This window comes from Lampetra planeri, unplaced genomic scaffold (assembly GCF_965212315.1).
Source record: "Lampetra planeri unplaced genomic scaffold, kcLamPlan1.2.h2 scaffold_381, whole genome shotgun sequence".
Classification (NCBI taxonomy): domain Eukaryota; kingdom Metazoa; phylum Chordata; class Hyperoartia; order Petromyzontiformes; family Petromyzontidae; genus Lampetra; species Lampetra planeri.
Window position 1 is genome coordinate 49,202 of NW_027615204.1, and position 15,201 is coordinate 64,402.

Consider the following 15,201-nt stretch of genomic DNA (forward strand, 5'->3'; position numbering starts at 1 on the left):
GGGGAGGGGACTTCTGTATGCGTCGTGACGTCACGCGACGGAGGAGACAGTGCGCGCGCGGTCTTGCGTGATGACGTCACGGCGTATTTGTCGACGCGGTGACGTCATCACGCAAGTATACACTCGTCATCGACACCCCCCACCCGCACCGGCCCGGCGTGCGTCTTGACGTCATGACGCACGGCGTGATGACGTCACCGCGCATATCCAAAACCTCAAGGTATAAAGTTAACACGACAGGAATGTTTTTTAAACCACGCAACATTTTATTTTCATTTCGCATTAATCTCACGACAAACATCGCGTTTCATTTTCTTTTTTTAGCGTTTTCTTTTTTTTAAAACGCACGAGAAATACAAAAAAAATATTTTACTTTTTTTTATAAATCATCGACGGTAACTTTACCTCAGTTAATATCTAACTTCTTAACGTAAACACCAATTGCCGTATCGCTTTGTGTTGTCTGTTAGCGATACAAATGATATTAACGATAACAATTTGTATGTATTTGGTAATTATTATTTAGATTTTTAATGATTATTTTACCTCAAAATCTACGTAGAAACACAACACGTCACGATTTGTTGATGTTTATAATTTGTGTTAACTGTATTTATTGTCAAAGTAAGATTTGAGGGACAACAGACGTGCCGAGTTGGAATGAAAGCCTCTGCTGGTGCTGATGGTGGTTACTGTGGTGAAGGTGGTTGTGGTGGTGGTGGTGGTTGTGGTGGTGGTGGTTGTGGTGGTGGTGGTTACTGTGGTGAAGGTGGTTGTGGTGGTGGTGGTGGTTACTGTGGTGGTGGTGGTTGTGGTGGTGGTGGTTGTGGTGATGATGGTTACTGTGGTGAAGGTGGTTGTGGTGGTGGTGGTGATGATGGTTACTGTGGTGGTGGTGGTGGTTGTGGTGGTGATTGTGATTACTGTGGTGATGTGGTGGTGGTGGTGGTTGTGGTGGTGATGGTGGTGGTTACTGTGGTGAAGGTGGTTGTGATGGTGGTGATGTGGTGGTGGTGGTGATGGTTACTGTGGTGGTGGTGGTTGCTGTGGTGGTGGTTGTGATGGTGGTGATGTGGTGGTGGTTACTGTGGTGATGGTGGTTGTGATGGTGATGGTGGTGATGTGGTGGTGATGGTGGTGGTGGTGGTTGTGATGTGGTGGTGGTGGTTGTGGTGGTTGTGATGTGGTGGTGATTGTGATTACTGTGGTGATGGTGGTGGTTGTGGTGGTGGTTGTGATGTGGTGATGGTGGTTACTGTGGTGATGGTGGTGGTTGTGGTGGTCATGTGGTGGTGGTGATGGTGGTGGTTGTGGTGGTGGTGATGGTGGTGATGTGATGGTTACTGTGGTGGTGGTTGCTGTGGTGGTGGTTGTGATGGTGATGGTGGTGATGTGGTGGTGGTGATGATGGTTACTGTGGATATGGGGTGGTGGTGGTTATAGTGTAGTTGTTGTAGTGGTTGTGGTGTAGTTGTTGTAGTTGTTGTAGTGGTGGTGGTGGTTGTGTCTATGCCTTCTTGAACACTTGCTTGCAAACCACACCAGCACAAGTCAGTTCCTGTAGACACACAGAGCACACACTCTGTTATACACACACACAGACACAACAACACCAACAACAACCGCCATTCGCCACTAAGTGGCGGTGACGTCACCACGACGCTTGTGCCAGGCCATGTGCACCCTGAGGCCGCCACGTGAAGTGTCGAACGCCCGCTGGCAGGAGGTCACGGGGCAGACCCAGCAGGTGCCACGGGTCGACTAACCGAGATGACCGAGATGACTGGCTGATGCACCACCTGTGCCCCCTACTGTGCCAACTTGCTGTGCTTTAGCCACCCGGCGCTCCGCTCGTTGTTGTGAGCGTCGCTCCTCCGCCCTCCGTTGTTGTTGGAGGGCGACTGCCTCCAACTGCCCAGTAGCGTCCTTCACGAGCCTCCTCCACTGAGGCCGATCTTGACACCGCTGGTACCAGTCATCGGCAAGTCCACTCAGCTCCACGTCCTCCTGTACCACATCACTCCATCTCTTCTCTAGCCCGTGCCGCGCCCGTTTAGCCCCCTCGATCCGGCCGAACAAAAGCTGTCTAGGCATGCGGTGGCTGGGCATGCGGGCTACATGACCCAGCCAACGCAGCCTTGCCTGCCGGAGGAGCTCACTAATGGGACTTTGTCCAGATCTTTCAAGGATTTGTGAGCTCCTTACACAAGCCAGCCTGGTTAAACCCAGGATGGATCGTAGCCGGCCAGCCTAAATGTTTCTAAACGGCGAAGATGTTCCATTAGGGGGGGTCCACGTTTCGCAAGCGTAGAGAAGGGAGGGAATGACCGTGGCCGAGAAGACCTGAAGCTTCGTGCGGAGTGACAGACCAGGTAGCTTCCAAACAGCGTCACGCAAACGATGAAAAGATATTGCCGCTCGACTGATTTTGAGTGAGACCTCTGCTGTAAAACCGTAGCCGGTCATAAGCACACTGCCCAGGTATGGGAAACTCTCCACTCTCTCCACAACTGCCCCATCACCGATTGGGAGTTGTGGGGGTGGGTTGCCCGATGGTACAAAATACCCAGGCAGGTGCTTAGTTTTGGTGGGGCTGATGGTAAGGCCCCACCTCTTAGTGGCACGCTCCAGTCTCAGCAGCAGCGTCTCCAACTCCTCTTCTGAATGAGCGGCAATTACCAAATCATCGGCATACATAACGTGGTTGATCAATAGGGAGCCATCCCTTGATCGCACCCGGGCATCGATCAGCCTCCCATTGTATCTGTACCAGATGGAAATTCCTTTGGTACAGCCATCAAAGGCTTCACGAACTACGTGGTCGAGAAAGATGTCAAATAATGTGGGAGCCAGAGGACATCCCTGTCGCACCCCAAGGTGTACAGGGAATGGCTTTTACCCGGGCCCGCTCACCATCATGAAGGTCCTTAATGATCGTGAGCAGAGGGTCAGGGACTCCGAAAGCACGAAGAACAGCCCAGAGCCCAGGCCTACTGATGGTATCATAGGCCTTGACCAGGTCAATAAAGCAGAGATGTAGGTCTTGTTGGAATTCCCTACACCTCTGCTGTAGCAGACGGACAGAAAATATGGCATCTGTGCAGGACCGCCCTTTCCTCAAACCGCATTGGGGTTCCCCAAGCCTCTCCTCAGCGTGCCTAGCAAGGCGATGTTGAATAATCCTTGCCAGGACCTTTCCCGGCACACTGAGGAGTGAGATGCCCCTGTAGTTGTTACAGTCTGTGCGGTCCCCCTTCTTAAAGAGGGGGACCACCAGGGCATCCTTCCAATCCTGCGGAACCTGTCAACAGATGGCACCTCAGCCAGCCACTCACAGGGGGTGACTTCTTCCTCCAATATTTGAGGCACCGCAGCCTCAGCAGGGTCATCCCCACTTTGCCCCACGATGTGTTCCTGGCTGAGGGATTTCCCCTCCCCCAGGACCTCAGCAAATCTGCAAACCTGTTCCTGGGGGTCGGAGATTGGATCACCGTTTTTTCCCCTAATGATGGTAATAGGTGTGGCGCTGCAGGTTACTTTTTTGATGGAGTTAAATAATGATTTGTGATCGCGGGCCACTGAGGCAGACTCCATCTTTTCAGCAACCCGCGACCACCACCCATCCTTGCAGCGCCACACACACAACCACTCACTCACACAACCACTCACACACACAACCACTCACACACACAACCACTCACTCACACAACCACTCACACACACAACCACACTCACACAACCACTCACTCACACAACCACTCACACCACACAACCACTCACACAACCACTCACACACACACCACTCACACACACACCACCACTCACACAACCACTCACTCACACACCACCACTCACACAACCACTCACTCACACAACCCACTCACTCACACAACCACCTCACACACACAACCACTCACTCACACAACCACTCACCACACAACCACTCACCACACAACCACTCACTCACACAACCACTCACCACAACCACTCACTCACACAACCCACTCACTCACACAACCACTCACTCACACAACCACTCACACACACAACCACTCACTCACACACCACTCACTCACACAACCACTCACTCACACAACCACTCACTCACACAACCACTCACTCACACAACCACTCACACACACAACCACTCCAACCACTCACACACAACCACTCACACACACAACCACTCACCATACAACCACTCACTCACACAACCACTCACTCACACAACCACTCACTCACACAACCACTCACACACACAACCACTCACTCACACAACCACTCACTCACACAACCACTCACTCACACAACCACTCACTCACACAACCACTCACTCACACAACCACTCACTCACACAACCACTCACCACACAACCACTCACTCACACAACCCACTCACACACACAACCACTCACTCACACAACCACTCACTCACACAACCACTCACTCACACAACCACTCACTCACACAACCACTCACACACACACCACTCACACACACAACCACTCACTCACACAACCACTCACGCACACTACCACTCACACAACACTCACTCACACAAACCACTCACACACTCACACAACCACTCACTCACACAACCACTCACTCACACAACCACTCACTCACACAACCACTCACCACACAACCACTCACTCACACAACCACTCACTCACACAACCACTCACACACACAACCACTCACACAACCACTCACCACACAACCTCTCACTCACACAACTACTCACACACAACCACTCACACACACAACCACTCACTCACACAACCACTCACTCACACAACCACTCACACACACAACCACTCACTCACACAACCCACTCACTCACACAACCACTCACTCACACAACCACCACCACACAACCACTCACCACCAACCACTCACTCACACAACCACTCACCTCACACAACCACTCACCACACACCACTCACTCACACAACCACACACACACACACACCACCACACACCACTCACACACACAACCACTCACACACACAACCACTCACTCACACAACCACTCACTCACACAACCACTCACACACACAACCACTCACTCACACAACCACTCACACACAACCACTCACACACACAACCACTCACTCACACACCACTCACTCACACAACCACTCACTCACACACCACTCACACACACAACCACTCACACACACAACCACTCACTCACACACCACTCACACACACACCACTCACTCACACAACCACTCACTCACACAACCACTCACTCACACAACCACTCACACACACAACCACTCACTCACACAACCACTCACCACACAACCACTCACACACACAACCACTCACTCACACAACCACTCCACACAACCACTCACACACACAACCACTCCACTCACACAACCACTCACACACACAACCACTCACACACACAACCACTCACTCACACAACCACACTCACTCACACAACCACTCACTCACACAACCACTCACACACACAACCACTCACACACACAACCACCACTCACACTACCACTCACTCACACAACCACTCACACACACAACCACTCACACACACAACCACTCACTCACACAACCACTCACACACACAACCACTCACACACACAACCACTCACTCACACAACCACTCACACACACAACCACTCACACACACAACCACTCACTCACACAACCACTCACACACACAACCACTCACTCACACAACCACTCACTCACACAACCACTCACACACACAACCACTCACACACACAACCACTCACTCACACAACCACTCACTCACACAACCACTCACACACACAACCACTCCACACACACAACCACTCACACACACAACCACTCACACACACAACCACTCACTCACACAACCACTCACACACACAACCACTCACACACACAACCACTCACTCACACAACCACTCCACACACACCCCACACACCACTCACACACACAACCACTCACTCACACAACCACTCACACACACAACCACTCACTCACACAACCACTCACTCACACAACCACTCACACACACAACCACTCACACACCACACACCACTCACTCACACAACCACTCACACACACAACCACTCACACACACAACCACTCACTCACACAACCACTCACACACACAACCACTCACACACACAACCACTCACCACACACCACTCACACACCACTCACTCACACAACCACTCACACACACAACCACTCACTCACACAACCACTCACACACACAACCACTCACACACACAACCACTCACACACACAACCACTCACACACACAACCACTCACACACCACCACTCACACAACCACTCACTCACACAACCACTCACACACACAACCACTCACTCACACAACCACTCACACACACAACCACTCACACACACAACCACTCACACACACAACCACTCACACACACAACCACTCACACACACAACCACTCACTCACACAACCACTCACTCACACAACCACTCACTCACACAACCACTCACACACACAACCACTCACACACACAACCACTCACACACACAACCACTCACACACACAACCACTCACACACACACCACCTCACACAACCACTCACACACACAACCACTCACACACACAACCACTCACTCACACAACCACTCACACACACAACCACTCACTCACACAACCACCTCACACACACAACCACTCACTCACACAACCACTCACACACACAACCACTCACTCACACAACCACTCACTCACACAACCACTCACACAACCACTCACCACACAACCACTCACACACACAACCACTCACACACACAACCACCTCACACACAACCACTCACACACACAACCACTCACAACCACCACACACACAACCACTCACTCACACAACCACTCACTCACACAACCACTCACACACACAACCACTCACTCACACAACCACTCACTCACACAACCACTCACACACACAACCACTCACACACACAACCACTCACTCACACAACCACTCACTCACACAACCACTCACTCACACACCACTCACACACACAACCACTCACACACACAACCACTCACACACACAACCACTCACCACAACCACTCACACACACAACCACTCACACACACAACCACTCACTCACACAACCACTCACACACTCACACACACACCAACCACTCACACACAACCACTCACTCACACAACCACTCACACACACAACCACTCACTCACACAACCACTCACTCACACAACCACTCACACACACAACCACTCACTCACACAACCACTCACTCACACAACCACTCACACACACAACCACTCACACACACAACCACTCACTCACACAACCACTCACACACACAACCACTCACTCACACAACCACTCACACACACAACCACTCACTCACACAACCACTCACTCACACAACCACTCACACACACAACCACTCACACACACAACCACTCACTCACACAACCACTCACACACACAACCACTCACTCACACAACCACTCACTCACACAACCACTCACACACACAACCACTCACTCACACAACCACTCACACACACACAACCACTCACTCACACAACCACTCACACACACAACCACTCACTCACGCACACACAACCACTCACTCACACAACCACTCACTCACACAACCACTCACACACACAACCACCACTCACTCACACAACCACTCACTCACACAACCACTCACACACACAACCACTCACTCACACAACCACTCACTCACACAACCACTCACACACACAACCACTCACACACACAACCACTCACTCACACAACCACTCACTCACACAACCACTCACACACACAACCACTCACTCACACAACCCACTCACACACACAACCACTCACACACAACCACTCACTCAAACAACCACTCACACACACAACCACTCACTCACACAACCACTCACTCACACAACCACTCACTCACACAACCACTCACTCACACAACCACTCACACACACAACCACTCACACACACAACCACTCACACACACAACCACTCACACAACCACTCACACACACAACCACTCACTCACACAACCACTCACTCACACAACCACTCACTCACACAACACCACTCACTCACACAACCACTCACACACACAACCACTCACTCACACAACCACTCACACAACCACTCACACACACACAACCACTCACACACACAACCACTCACTCACACAACCACTCACCACACACAACCACTCACTCACACAACCACTCACTCACACAACCACTCACACACACAACCACTCACACACACAACCACTCACTCACACAACCACTCACTCACACAACCACTCACACACACAACCACTCACTCACACAACCACTCACACACACAACCACTCACTCACACAACCACTCACACACACAACCACTCACTCACACAACCACTCACACACACAACCACTCACACACACAACCACTCACTCATACAACCACTCACTCACACAACCACTCACTCACACAACCACTCACTCACACAACCACTCACTCACACAACCACTCACTCACACAACCACTCACTCACACAACCACTCACTCACACAACCACTCACTCACACAACCACTCACTCACACAACCACTCACACACACAACCACTCACACACACAACCACTCACACACACAACCACTCACACACACAACCACTCACTCACACAACCACTCACTCACACAACCACTCACACACACAACCACTCACTCACACAACCACTCACTCACACAACCACTCACTCACACAACCACTCACTCACACAACCACTCACACACACAACCACTCACTCACACAACCACTCACTCACACAACCACTCACTCACACAACCACTCACTCACACAACCACTCACTCACACAACCCACTCACTCACACAACCACTCACTCACACAACCACTCACTCACACAACCACTCACACACACAACCACTCACTCACACAACCACTCACACACACAACCACTCACACACACAACCACTCACACACACAACCACTCACTCACACAACCACTCACACACACAACCACTCACACACACAACCACTCACTCACACAACCACTCACTCACACAACCACTCACACACACAACCACTCACTCACACAACCACTCACTCACACAACCACTCACTCACACAACCACTCACACAACCACTCACACACACAACCACTCACTCACACAACCACTCACACACACAACCACTCACTCACTCACACAACCACTCACACACACAACCACTCACTCACACAACCACTCACTCACACAACCACTCACTCACACAACCACTCACTCACACAACCACTCACTCACACAACCACTCACACACACAACCACTCACTCACACAACTACTCACTCACACAACCACTCACACACACAACCTGATGTTTTGGTAGTGGTGGTGAGTGTATAGTGTGGTGGTGAGGGGTGGTGAGTAGTGGTGAGTGGTGAGTAGTGAGTGGTGAGTAGTCGTGGTGGTGAGTGGTGGTGAGTGGTGAGGAGTGGTGGTGAGTGAGGAGTGGTGGTGAGTGGTGAGTGAGGAGTGGTGGTGAGTGGTGAGTAGTCGTGACTAGGAGTGGTGGTGAGTGTATAGTGTGGTGGTGAGTAGTGGTGAGTGGTGAGTAGTGAGTGGTGAGTGGTGAGTAGTCGTGGTGGTGAGTAGTCGTGGTGGTGAGTGGTGAGTGGTGAGTAGTGAGTGGTGAGTGGTGAGTGGTGAGTAGTGAGTGGTGAGTGGTGAGTGGTGGTGAGTGGTGAGTGGTCGTGGGTGGTGAGTGGTGAGTGGTGAGTAGTCGTGGTGGTGAGTGGGTGAGTGGTGGGTGAGTGGTGAGTGGTGAGTAGGTGAGTAGTGAGTGGTGAGTGGTGGTGAGTGGTGAGTGGTCGTGGTGGTGAGTGGTGAGTGGTGAGTGGTGGTGAGTGGTGAGTGGTGAGTGGTGAGTGGTGGTGAGTGGTGAGTGGTGAGTGGTGGTGGTGGTGAGTGGTGGTGAGTGGTGAGTGGTGAGTGGTGGTGGTGAGTGGTGAGTGGTGAGTGGTCGTGGTGGTGAGTGGTGGTGAGTGGTGAGTGGTGAGTGGTGGTGAGTGGTGAGTGGTGAGTGGTGGTGGTGGTGAGTGGTGGTGAGTGGTGGTGGTGAGTGGTGGTGAGTGGTGAGTGAGGTCGTGGTGGTGAGTGGTGGTGAGTGGTGAGTGGTGGTGAGTGGTGAGTGGTGGTGAGTGGTGAGTGTGTGGGTGAGTGGTGGTGAGTGGTGTGAGTGGTGAGTGGTGAGTGGTGGTGAGTGGTGGTGGTGGTGAGTGGTGAGGTGTCGTGGTGGTGAGTGGTGGTGAGTGGTGAGTGGTGGTGAGTGGTGAGTGGTGAGTGGTGGTGGTGAGTGGTGAGTGGTGAGTGGTGGTGAGTGGTGGTGAGTGGTGAGTGGTGGTGGTGGTGAGTGGTGGTGAGTGGTGGTGAGTGGTGAGTGGTGAGTAGGTGGTGAGTGGTGGTGAGTGGTGAGTGGTGGGAGTGGTGAGTGGTGAGTGGTCGTGGTGGTGAGTGGTGGTGAGTGGTGAGTGGTGGTGAGTGGTGAGTGGTGGTGGTGGTGAGTGGTGGTGAGTGGTGTGAGTGTGAGTAGTCGTGGTGGTGAGTGGTGGTGAGGTGGTGAGTGGTGGTGGTGGTGAGTGTGTGAGTGGTGGTGAGTGGTGGTGGTGAGTGGTGAGTAGTCGTGGTGGTGAGTGGTGGTGAGTGGTGGTGTGAGTGGTGGTGAGTGGTGGTGAGTGGTAGGTGAGTGGTGGTGAGTGGTGAGTGGTGAGTGGTGGTGAGTGGTGGTGAGTGGTGTGAGTGGTCGTGGTGTGATGGTGGTGAGTGGTGGTGAGTGGTGAGTGGTGGTGAGTGGTGAGTGGTGAGTGGTGTGTGGTGGGTGTGAGTGGTGAGTGTCGTGGTGGTGAGTGGTGGTGAGTGGTGAGTGGTGAGTGGTGGTGAGTGGTGGTGAGTGGTGGTGAGTGGTGAGTGGTGAGTGGTGGTGAGTGGTGGTGAGTGGTGGTGAGTGGTGAGTGGTGAGTGGTGAGTGGTGGTGGTGAGTGGTGAGTGGTCGTGGTGGTGAGTGGGTGAGTGGTGTGAGGTGAGTGGTGAGTGGTGGTGGTGGTGAGTGGTGAGGTGAGTGGTGGTGAGTGGTGAGTGGTGTGAGTGGTGACGTGGTGGTGAGTGGTGGTGGTGAGTGGTGGAGTGGTGGTGAGTGGGTGGGTGGTGGTGAGTGGTGAGTGAGTGTGGTGGTGAGTGGTGGTGAGTGGTGGTGAGTGGTGATGTGAGTGGTGGTGAGTCGTGGGTGAGGTGGTGAGTGGTGGTGAGTGGGTGAGTGGTGGTGAGTGGTGAGTGGTGGTGAGTTGTGAGTGCGTGGGTAGTCGTGGTGGTGAGTGGTGAGTGGTGGAGTGGTGAGTAGTCGTGGTGGTGAGTGGTGGTGGTTGAGTGGCAGCTGGTCACCAGGTGCATCTGCCCATCCTGTATCCAGTGAGACCATCCCCGGCCAGTCTTCTCTCCCTTCTGCTCGCAGACAAGACGGTCACCCTCCCAGCGCACCGTCGTCTGGGTGAGACACACAGAGACAGAGACACACAGAGACACAGAGAGACACACAGTGAGACACACACAGTGAGACACACACAGTGAGACACACACAGTGAGACACACACAGTGAGACCATCCCCGGCCAGTCTTCTCTCCCTTCTGCTCGCAGACAAGACGGTCACCCTCCCAGCGCACCGTCGTCTGGGTGAGACACACAGACACAGAGACACACAGAGACACAGAGAGACACACAGTGAGACACACACAGTGAGACACACACAGTGAGACACACACAGTGAGACCATCCCCGGCCAGTCTTCTCTCCCTTCTGCTCGCAGACAAGACGGTCACCCTCCCAGCGCACCGTCGTCTGGGTGAGACACACAGACACAGAGACACACAGAGACACAGAGAGACACACAGTGAGACACACACAGTGAGACACACACAGTGAGACACACACAGTGAGACCATCCCCGGCCAGTCTTCTCTCCCTTCTGCTCGCAGACAAGACGGTCACCCTCCCAGCGCACCGTCGTCTGGGTGAGACACACAGACACAGAGACACACAGAGACACAGAGAGACACAGAGACAGTGAGACACACAGTGAGACACAGAGAGACACAGAGACACAGAGAGACACAGAGACACACAGTGAGACACAGAGAGACACAGAGACACAGAGAGACACAGAGACACAGAGAGACACACAGAGACACAGAGAGACACAGAGACAGAGAGACACACAGAGAGACACACAGAGACACAGAGACAGTGAGACACACAGTGAGACACAGAGACAGAGAGACACAGAGACACAGAGAGACACACAGAGACACAGAGAGACACACAGAGACACAGAGACAGAGACACACAGTGAGACACAGAGAGACACAGAGAGACACAGTGAGACACACACAGTGAGACACACACAGTGAGACACACAGACACAGAGAGACACACACAGACACAGAGAGACACAGAGACAGTGAGACACAGTGAGACACAGTGAGACAGAGAGACACAGTGAGACACACACAGAGAGACACACAGAGACACAGAGAGACACACACAGTGAGACACACAGAGACACACAGACACAGAGAGACACACAGAGACACAGAGAGACACAGAGACAGTGAGACACACAGTGAGACACAGTGAGACACAGAGACACAGAGAGACACAGTGAGACACACACAGAGAGACACACAGAGAGACACACAGAGAGACACACAGAGAGACACACACAGAGAGACAGAGAGAGAGAGACACACACAGAGTGAGACACAGAGTGAGTGAGACACGCACACAGAGACACACACAGAGAGACACACACAGAGAGACACACAGAGAGACAGAGCGTCTTGGTGTGATCCGTGAATTGGAACACTCACCACCTCAATCACTCATCGCAGGTTGCCACCTGAAGGTAACACTTCATCGATATGAGGCGCTGGTCGTCTACGGGAAAAACGGGACGGGTGGCAACGCCACCCAACCAAATTTCGTCGTCGGTCCCGAGAAAAAACGGAACAGGTGGTAACCCTCACCAACCTCTCACCAACCCCTCACCAACCCTCACCAACCCCTCACCAACCCTCACCAACCCTCACCAACCCCTCACCAACCCTCACCACCTCTCACACAACCCCTCACCAACCCTCACCAACCCCTCACCAACCCCTCACCAACCCCTCACCAACCCCTCCCAACCCTCACCAACCCCTCACCAACCCTCACCAAACCCCTCACCAACCCCTCACCAACCCTCACCAACCCCTCACCAACCCTCACCAACCCCTCACCAACCCTCACCCAACCCCTCACCAACCCCTCACCAACCCTCACCAACCCCTCACCAACCCTCACCAACCCTCACCAACCTCCTCACCAACCCTCACCAACCCCTCACCAACCCCTCACCAACCCTCACCACCTCTCACCAACCCTCACCAACCCTCACCAACCCTCACCACCCCCTCACCAACCCTCACCAACCCTCACCAACCCCTCACCAACCCCTCACCAACCCCCTCACCAACCCTCACCAACCCTCACCAACCCCTCACCAACCCTCACCAACCCCTCACCAACCCTCACCAACCCCCTCACCAACCCCTCACCAACCCTCACCAACCCCTCACCAACCCTCACCAACCCCTCACCAACCCCTCACCAACCCCTCACCAACCCTCACCAACCCCTCACCAACCCCTCACCAACCCCTCACCAACCCCTCACCAACCCTCACCAACCCCTCACCAACCCCTCACCAACCCCTCACCAACCCCTCACCAACCCCTCACCAACCCCTCACCAACCCTCACCAACCCCTCACCAACCCCTCACCAACCCCTCACCAACCCTCACCACCCCTCACCAACCCTCACCAACCCTCACCAACCCCTCACCAACCCTCACCAACCCCTCACCAACCCCTCACCAACCCTCACCAACCCTCACCAACCCTCACCTCACCCACCAACCCTCACAACCCCTCACCAACCCTCACCAACCCCTCACCAACCCTCACCAACCCTCACCAACCCTCACCAACCCCTCACCAACCCTCACCAACCCTCACCAACCCTCACCAACCCCTCACCAACCCTCACACCCCTCACCTACCCTCACCAACCTCACCAACCCTCACCAACCCCTCACCAACCCTCACCAACCCCTCACCACCCCTCACCAACCCTCCCACCCTCACCAACCCTCACCAACCCCTCACCAACCCTCACCAACCCCTCACCAACCCTCACCAACCCCTCACCAACCCTCACCAACCCCTCACCAACCCTCACCAACCCTCACCACCCTCACCAACCCTCACCAACCCCTCACCAACCCTCACCAACCCTCACCAACCCCTCACCAACCCTCACCAACCCTCACCAACCCTCACCAACCCTCACCAACCCCTCACCAACCCTCACCAACCCTCACCAACCCCTCACCAACCCTCACCAACCCCTCACCAACCCCTCACCAACCTCCTCACCAACCCTCACCAACCCCTCACCAACCCTCACCAACCCCTCACCAACCCCTCACCAACCCCTCACCAACCCCTCACCAACCCTCACCAACCCCTCACCAACCCTCACCAACCCCTCACCAACCCTCACCAACCCCTCACCAACCCCTCACCAACCCCTCACCAACCCTCACCAACCCCTCACCAACCCTCACCAACCCTCTCACCAACCCTCACCAACCCCTCACCAACCCTCACCAACCCCTCACCAACCCTCACCAACCCCTCACCAACCCCTCACTCAACCCTCACCAACCCCTCACCAACCCTCACCAACCCCTCACCAACCCTCACCAACCCCTCACCAACCCTCCACCAACCCTCACCAACCCCTCACCAACCCCTCACCAACCCTCACCAACCCCTCACCAACCCCTCACCCTCACCAACCCTCACCAACCCTCACCAACCCCCTCACCAACCCCTCACCAACCCTCACCAACCCCTCACCAACCCCTCACCAACCCTCACCAACCCCTCACCAACCCTCACCAACCCTCACCGAACCCCTCACCAACCCTCACCAACGCCCCTCACCAACTCCCTCACCAACCCTCACCAACCCCTCACCAACCCTCACCAACCCTCACCAACCCCTCACGCAACCCCTCACCAACCCCTCACCAA

General features: G+C 53.9%; 1 long non-coding RNA gene across 1 annotated transcript; it reads right to left on the reverse strand.

Moving 5' to 3' along the window:
- Nucleotides 1-245: 245 nt before the first annotated feature.
- LOC144741005 (uncharacterized) lies at nt 246-12,373 on the reverse strand. The gene is made up of 2 exons (XR_013589847.1): nt 11,447-12,373; nt 246-1,558 (listed from the first exon to the last, which is right to left on the reverse strand). It is a non-coding gene; the product is annotated as an uncharacterized LOC144741005 (long non-coding RNA).
- Between the last annotated feature and the right edge of the window lie 2,828 nt (nt 12,374-15,201).